Source organism: Coptis chinensis, chromosome 5 (genome assembly GCF_015680905.1).
Source record: "Coptis chinensis isolate HL-2020 chromosome 5, ASM1568090v1, whole genome shotgun sequence".
NCBI classification, from domain to species: Eukaryota; Viridiplantae; Streptophyta; class Magnoliopsida; order Ranunculales; family Ranunculaceae; genus Coptis; species Coptis chinensis.
Window position 1 is genome coordinate 32,371,176 of NC_141460.1, and position 7,912 is coordinate 32,379,087.

A 7,912-nucleotide genomic window follows, 5' to 3' on the forward strand; every position below is an offset into this window, starting at 1 on the left:
AAAGCATTGCTTTTTAGTATACTACTAACAAATCTCCCACTTATACTTAAAGCTATGCTGCCAAACATCTGATTCCCATCCCCTCAACATGCCTGTCAAGGGGTCAGCTAGGTTATCTTCTGATGCTATCTTGGTAACATAAACATCTCCTCTTTTCTAGGTGGTACTTGCACTCAATGTGTTTACTTGCTAACAAGAAGTTTCGAACCCAAAACTGTTTCTTTGGCTGCCTCAGTGGCTGCCATATATTCAGCTTCCATGGTGGAGTCAGACAAGCATTTCTGCTTGACACTCTTCCATACTATGGCTCCACCTCACAAGGTAAACACACAACCTAAGGAAGGCTTCTTTTATCCCTATCTGACCCTTCAGCACCCTCCACACTGAGAAGTTGTAAGCCACGATAGTGTGGACGTTTACCATTCTTCATTCGTGGAAATACTTTTAGGAGTTCACGATAGTGTAGACTGTATACCCTAAAGGAACCAAACTATCTGCATGGTATACTAACATATAATCCTTAGTCCTTTTCAGGTGCTTCAGTATATGTTTTACCGCAGTCTAGAGCCCTTGTCTTGGGTTCTTCTGATATCTGCTAATCATGCCAACGGTAAAGCAGATGTCTAGCCTCGTGCATAGCATGGCATACATTAAGCTTCCTACAGCCGAAGCATAAGGAACCGCTTTCATGTCCTCTATCTCTTTTGGTGTCTTGGGACACATATCCTTTGATAGAGGAACTCCATGCCTGAAAGGCAAAAACCTTTCTTGGAGTTTTGCATGTTAGAACGAGTCAACATAGTATCAATATAGGTAGCCTGAGATAAGCACAACATCCTTTTCTTGCGATCTCTTATAATTTTGATCCCAAGGATGTGATCCACTTATCCCAAGTCCTTCATATCAAATAGTTTGGATAACCATACCCTTATGTCTGTCAACACTTTCACATTGTTTCCAATGAGTAAGATGTCATCTATATAAAGCACAAGAATTACCACTATGTTTCCATCAAATTTCTTGTACAAAACAAGATGCTCTTGACCTTTTTAAATGAATCCTTCTGGTTGCTCCATATAGATGGTTTCCTTAAGACTTCCATTAAGGAAAGCTATCTTGACATCCATTTTATAGACCCACTTGTATCCAATGGGTTTTACACCATTGGGTTGCTCGACAAGCTCCCAGATCTGATTGGAATCCATAGATTCCATCTCAGAATTCATTGCCTTTTGCCAAGATATTACATCTCTATCTTGGAGTGCTTCATTGTAGGTCCAAGGATCAGGATCTTTGTTATCAGTGTTTATGTCTAAAGACATTCCCAAACTAATCACCTATCTGGTTGTCTAACAACCCTCCCACTATGACGAAGCACCTCTTGTTCTTGTACGTCATTTGTGACACGTTGTGGTTCCTATTCTTGTACAATTGGTACTGAAGTAGTTTAATGTCTCTCCTCTCAATACTTCTAGAATAATACTACTCTGGGTAAAATTTAATGCACTGTGGGTGGAATAAGATTAATGATGTATAAATTGCCTTCTAATGTACCAGAATAGATAAAAAGTTTATTTTTCTTAATGACAATCTTGTCATTTAAAAGAAACAGAATATCCATCCTTAATTAGCATAGAAACTGAAATCAAGTTCTTTCTAAAATTAGGTACATAAAGGCAATTCTTTAACACCTTAGTCTTATTTCTACCAAAAGATAAACAAACATCTCCCACTACAATAGCTACTACTCTGGTAGCATCCCCAAAGATAAGGCAATCTCTCCAGCACTAAGTTTTCTGGTTTCCTGGAACCTTTGCAACGAAATGCAGACATGGTTAGTGGTTCCCGTATCTACACACCAGGTTTTGGTAGATAACACCGCTAAACATGTTTAAACTACTAGTGCATGGGACATACCTCCATTATTCTCTTTGTTGAGAAGAGGACAATCTAGCTTCTAGTGTCCTGACTGCTTGCACTAGTAGCATTTGCCCTTTGGCTTTTTCACAGCTCCTTGAGGTCCCATGCCCTTCTTTGCCATATTCTTATGCTTCTGAACATTATTCTTCTTCTTTCCACTATTAGGCGTAAAGTAGAAGCCTTCTCAGTAGCATAAACCTGAACATAACTCTACTTAAAGAGACTCTCAGCTGACTGAAGTTCTGTCATCAGTTTTGCCAAAGAATACTGATAATCATAAAAATGATAGTTTACCTACGAAATGAACGATAAAACTCAAAACGTAAGTAAACTCAAACTTATTACGTGTCTAATTTATCAAAGTTTTCTACTCTCAATCCTATGAGATATAGTGGAGTAGATGATTCGTTCCACTCCTAGTCCTTCCGCATGCTGTGTTCTCTACGTATAAGTAATCTTAACTAAAGCCTAATGAGAGATTTACGAAATGGCAACTAGACTACGATGCAGCTACCCACAAGATGCAACTAGTCGACTATTAGAACAACTATGTGAATGCTACGTCGATTCTATGATAAGGAGTTAGAGGGGGATTGATTCCACCTTAACTCGACTTAATCCTACTAACGATTTAATCGTCAGTAATCGAATTGAAGCGCTGCAAGAGAACAATATGGTTACTCCTAATCCCTAATTACACATGGCATTTCTACCAATTCATAACTAGCATGTGAACGATTACACCCATTCTCATGGTGAACTAATCATTTCTAGAGTGGAAAGGAAATTACGACGACTCTACGATAATCGGAATCAAGCTTTCATCAAGGCTTCTCAACCCCCTCTAATGGAGGTTTAGCCGAGAATCATCACGCAATCATTCCCAATGGAATTCAAACAAGACATGATATAAAGATTTGAACTTTGCTTATTTAAACTCAAATGGAAACTAATCATGCAATAATTTAATTAAACTAATAATGACAAGTAATTGAATCTAAGAATTGAAATTAAACAATTAATGGAAATGAAACGAGATTATCAAGAATACTATTTTATTAATATAATGAATAATAAAACAATGATTCAAATACTAAATTAATAATCTACTTTGTTCTAAAGTAATTAATTAAACATAAAACTAGATCTAAAACAAGATATGAAAAAACTAAGTTCTAAAACTAATTAATGGAGGGTAACTAATCTAGGTCTAACTATCTACGTAATAGGGGAATTTAGATCTAAATAATTGTAAATGACAAGAATCGAAATTGAAAAATTAGCTATTTTATTTATCAAACTAATGAAGAACAATGATTCTAAAGATTAATCTAAAACAATAATCGAAATTAAACTAAACTTAATTTTATTAAATGAAAACTAGATCTAGAATTATCTATAGTTTTAGGTCTAACTAGCTACCATTAACTATCTACCATTAACAAAGAGCTAATCTTTTGTTTTTATACTTTCAGATCCAAAAATCGTGCATGGGCTTGGAGCCATGTTTTGGGCCAGAGAATCAGGCCCAAAACCCAATTCTTTCAGTCCAAAAAGGCCTATTCAGCTACAGTTGGCTTCAATAGACTTTTCATCTACTTTTGCTCCTCTGATTGGGTCAAGGCTTAAACCATTGGAAAGCTCTTTCCGAGCCGGTCGTTTATATATAAGGTAGGCCCAATTCCGAGGTTTGAGTCCAACGATACGGCCTTCGGAAGTTCTGCTGACTTTGCGTGATGTTCCTGCCCGCGTCGACTTTTCAGCTTTTGACCGGGCTTTAGAAAGGCTTTGTCTTCTTGAATCTTGACCTTTAATCACAGGATTTCTTAGCAACCGACCTTTGCTCCTTTATCTCGCTAAAGTGGCACATTTCTGCACATAATGGACTTTGAAGCCTGAAATGCATAAAACACGAATCGATTAACTCTTAATTATTACTCACATAATTGGTCTAAAAGTATGACTGTTACAGGGTTAAAACTACAGTTTTGGGCTCTTATCAAACCACCCCCAAACAGCATTTTGCTTGTCCTCAAGCAAAGATGAGAAATTAGAATAAGTGACCAAAAATGGAGTTCTATCTACTCTCGTTTCGCTGAGTGCTATTGCATTGACCATATGCAACAAGGCCTTCAACTACTAGGAATTCACTAGTGGACGAGTTATAGCCTCGTGAGAGTTTTCCAGTGAAGGTACTCACAAACTTCTTCTATACTACAACGACTAAGAAATAAAACTATTGTTTCCTTATTCATGCTCTAAATTAACTATACCTCTCACTAGCAATGCATATTGAGTAATCAAGTCGAAACCTAAGCTAATATGTACATAATAATCAATCATCTACAATAAACATATATACAATGAGTAATACTATGAAATATCTAGCAGGTTCGTTTCTGAAACTCGAAATAGCGTCTTTAAGTAGGTTCTCACAATAATAGTCAAGATACAACACTCTGATTTTTCCACTCAAGTTTTCAGCTACTCGGTTAATGCGGTGGGCACACTTTACCTTACAATCTCAATAACAACAAGGAAGCCGGAGTCAATCAAACACATCTGCCACTTACTATCACACTAACCTATTCCTAATTGAGCTAGAGGTCTTTATTAGGTGTTGCGGACATTAGGAGATGGTTTAAGAAGGAAGGAAATGGATATTCAAAAAGGACAAGTCTGAGATAATAGAGTCTTCATATTATGTAACTAGAGAAAACCTTGTTATTTACTTTTGCTTCTACACTTTGTTTCCATCCTTAGCCATATTTTTTTTTTTTTTTTTTTGGCCGACTCCTCCTTTTATTCTATTTTTTTTTGGAGTTTTTATTTTATTTCTATTTTATTTTTCTTTTCTTTGGATGGAAACTTCTTTTCTTTATTTTTTGAAGCAATTAACTAACTTTTTTGTTTACGAGGTTTTTCTCTTCTTCTTTTTCTTCCTCATTCTATTCTCAGACTTAAATTAATTGGGTAGGTTGAATTTTTTATTTTGTTTTGTTTTGTATGGGGTAAAGGATTTGTGGTTTATGAAAGGCTAAAGAAAGGCTCGGAGGGGCTTACTAGCGAAAATAATTCATAGGTTTGAATTTCTGGCTATATCGATCCAAAGAGGGGCCTAAATTCTCGCTTAGGATATGGTTTAGTGATCAAGCAAGTGGGCGTGTGATTTCTCTATCCGGATTTTACTTCTCCCTTGTGTCATTTCTCAAATGTTTAATTTCGGATAAGGCTTTAGGCTATATTCTCACAGGATTTGTAGAATAAGTACTCTAGCCTAGATTTTAGAAACTTACTGCTAACAATCATAGATACTCATGTAATATATTTATAGATAGATGCAAAGATTATTACCTACATATTAACCTAAGTTTCTAAAAATTATTCTAATGCAAAAGCTACGTGAAACTTCTAGATTATTAAGAGCATAGAGAAGGAAAACAATACCAATATTCCTAAGTGTATAGCATGAACTCATTTATTTATATTTTTGAATTTTTTTGAAATTTTAACTAGAAAACAAGTGCATATTATACCTATCTATATCCTAACCGATGTCTTGTCTTAATTACACGTGTTTTATGGCCCCCCAAACAAGAAACATGCTTTGTCCTCAAAGCATTTAAATAAATAGGGTAGGAAAAATACCATTGAAATGCGTAAAATTCGGTAACATCGCAAAACAAGGTTAGAACGCACTAATATAGGAAATAAAAACCGACGAACTCTATAAGAGTTCCACCCATTATGGGGTTAACAAGAATCAAATTGCTTGGGACATAAGCGGACACAAACTAGAATTAAAACTTACCTTATCTCCGCTTTATTCATCATCCTCCCTCATCATCTTCTTCTATAAAGAAGTGAGGTTCCTTCGGCGATCTGCCATGCCATGATAATTTGCCGGGCTTCCGCCATTTATCATCTATTATTGCTAACCTATTAAAAGCCACTTGGTCCGACGAGGGTGTAGGGTGCAACGATGAGGTTGTATCCTCCATCCTTGCCAAGTCGTTACGCGGAAAGATCGAATAATACTATTGGTGGGTCGCCGCGATTCGACCGTAATCCAATCCGTGAAGCGTGTACAAAAACATGAAAGAAACATAACATAATCACGGGGAAATTAGAACAGGCATAAGAAGGTACTTATGCCTCATGCTATGGGCTCGAGCTAAACTAGACATCATCAAGGTAAGGAAGGTCATGGCACATACGTCCGTGGCTAAAGCAAGGAAGACGCTGCAAGTGGCATCATTCACAGAAGAAAAACGCCATTCCCCTAAAATATTTAGCATGATCCAAAACATAACAGTTCCTATGTTCATGGATAGGCTACCAAAGACGACGTTATATTCCCCTTGCTCCTCGATATGGAAAATGCCTGCCCCATAGGACTCATGCAAAAACTCATAAGTGTAGACATACAAATGCTAGCAAGAACCTGGTAATTTCCATTGGTTCATCATCAATGTTGATGGAGAACACTTGTTCTCCATCTGTTCTCTCAAAGAAAATGCAGTTATCGTAAAAATAAGATGCTAGTGTTGGAGAATAAAGTGCATCAGGTCTTACCATAAGCGGTTCCCAGCCTACGTATGTGATCGCCTCGCGAAACAAAGCACCATAAGTAATGCTTTGGAACAAATCTTCGAAAGACTGTTCCGGTATCAATGTAGGAGATGTCATCTCAAAATTACACTCTGGAATAGCTGCGAATGACCCGGGAACAACCCGCAGAAAACTAGAATTTTTCTGGTCCACGGAGTCGAAGCCGAAAAGCGCCTCGATGATGATTTGGAATTCCAGTGTGTTTGGCCTTGAAGTGCGCTCTGTACAAAATTTTGACAAATGTGTAGGGTGCGAGTGTGCTCCTCTGGGGCGCAGGTGCGCTCCGAGGTGCTGAAGATCGAAAAATGAGACAAAACATGGGAAACGTGGGAGTGAAAGGTGAGTGATAGAAGTTAGGTGTAGTGTGGGTTGTGAGTGTAGAATGAATGAAGTTTATATAGGTTTTAAGTTGCTAAAACGGATCGGGAAGTTGCCAAAAAGTTTTTACGGCAGTTTCCGAAAATACTAACATTTCCAAACCCGAAAACGGAAACAACTCATTTTCTTGATTCTAAAACAAACCTAGTATCTTTTAGGTTGAATTTTGGATATAATCTACCTATTTTATCGAGATTTCATCCTACCATGATACTTATTCATAGATATGCCTAATCGGCCATATTTTCACCCTGACTCCGCAATAACTTCTAAAAACGAGGGTCATATAAAACTCATGCTGGAATAGATAACACCACCCCTAAACAATTTGGGAAGGTGGGATCAATATTAAACAACCACGCACAATGAAAATAACCGCATTATATTAAAATTGACATTAAATGCCCTTTTACTACAAAATCCAAATTACAGAATTAAAACTTACATTAAAATAACTAACAATAATAAAACTACAAATAAAAAACATCAAACTATACTATCCCTAACCACGCGTCGATCGGTAGCGGAGGGCACACCTTCGGAGATGGCTCTCGAGCTCGATCAGGGCCAACACCATTAGATCTTTTCGGCGACGGCCTTTCGTGCCTCGATGGTGTGTCCTGATAAGAGCCCAAAACTGTAGTTTTAACCCCTTAACCATCATACTTTTAGACCAATTATGTGAGTAATAATTAAGAGTTAATACTGATTACGTGTTTTTATGCATTTCAGGCTTCAAAGTCCATTATGTGCAGAAATGTGCCACTTTAGCGAGATAAAGGAGCAAAGGTCGGTTGCTAAGGAGTTCTGTGATTAAAGGCCGAGATTCAAGAAGACAAAGCCTTCCTAAAGCCTGGTCAAAAGCTGAAAAGTCGACGCGGGCAGAAACAGCACACAAAGTCAGTAGAACTTCCGAAGGCCGTATCTTTGGACTCAGACCTCGGAATTGGGCCTACCTTATGTCAAAACGACCGGCTCAGAAAGAGCTTTCCAATGGTCTAAG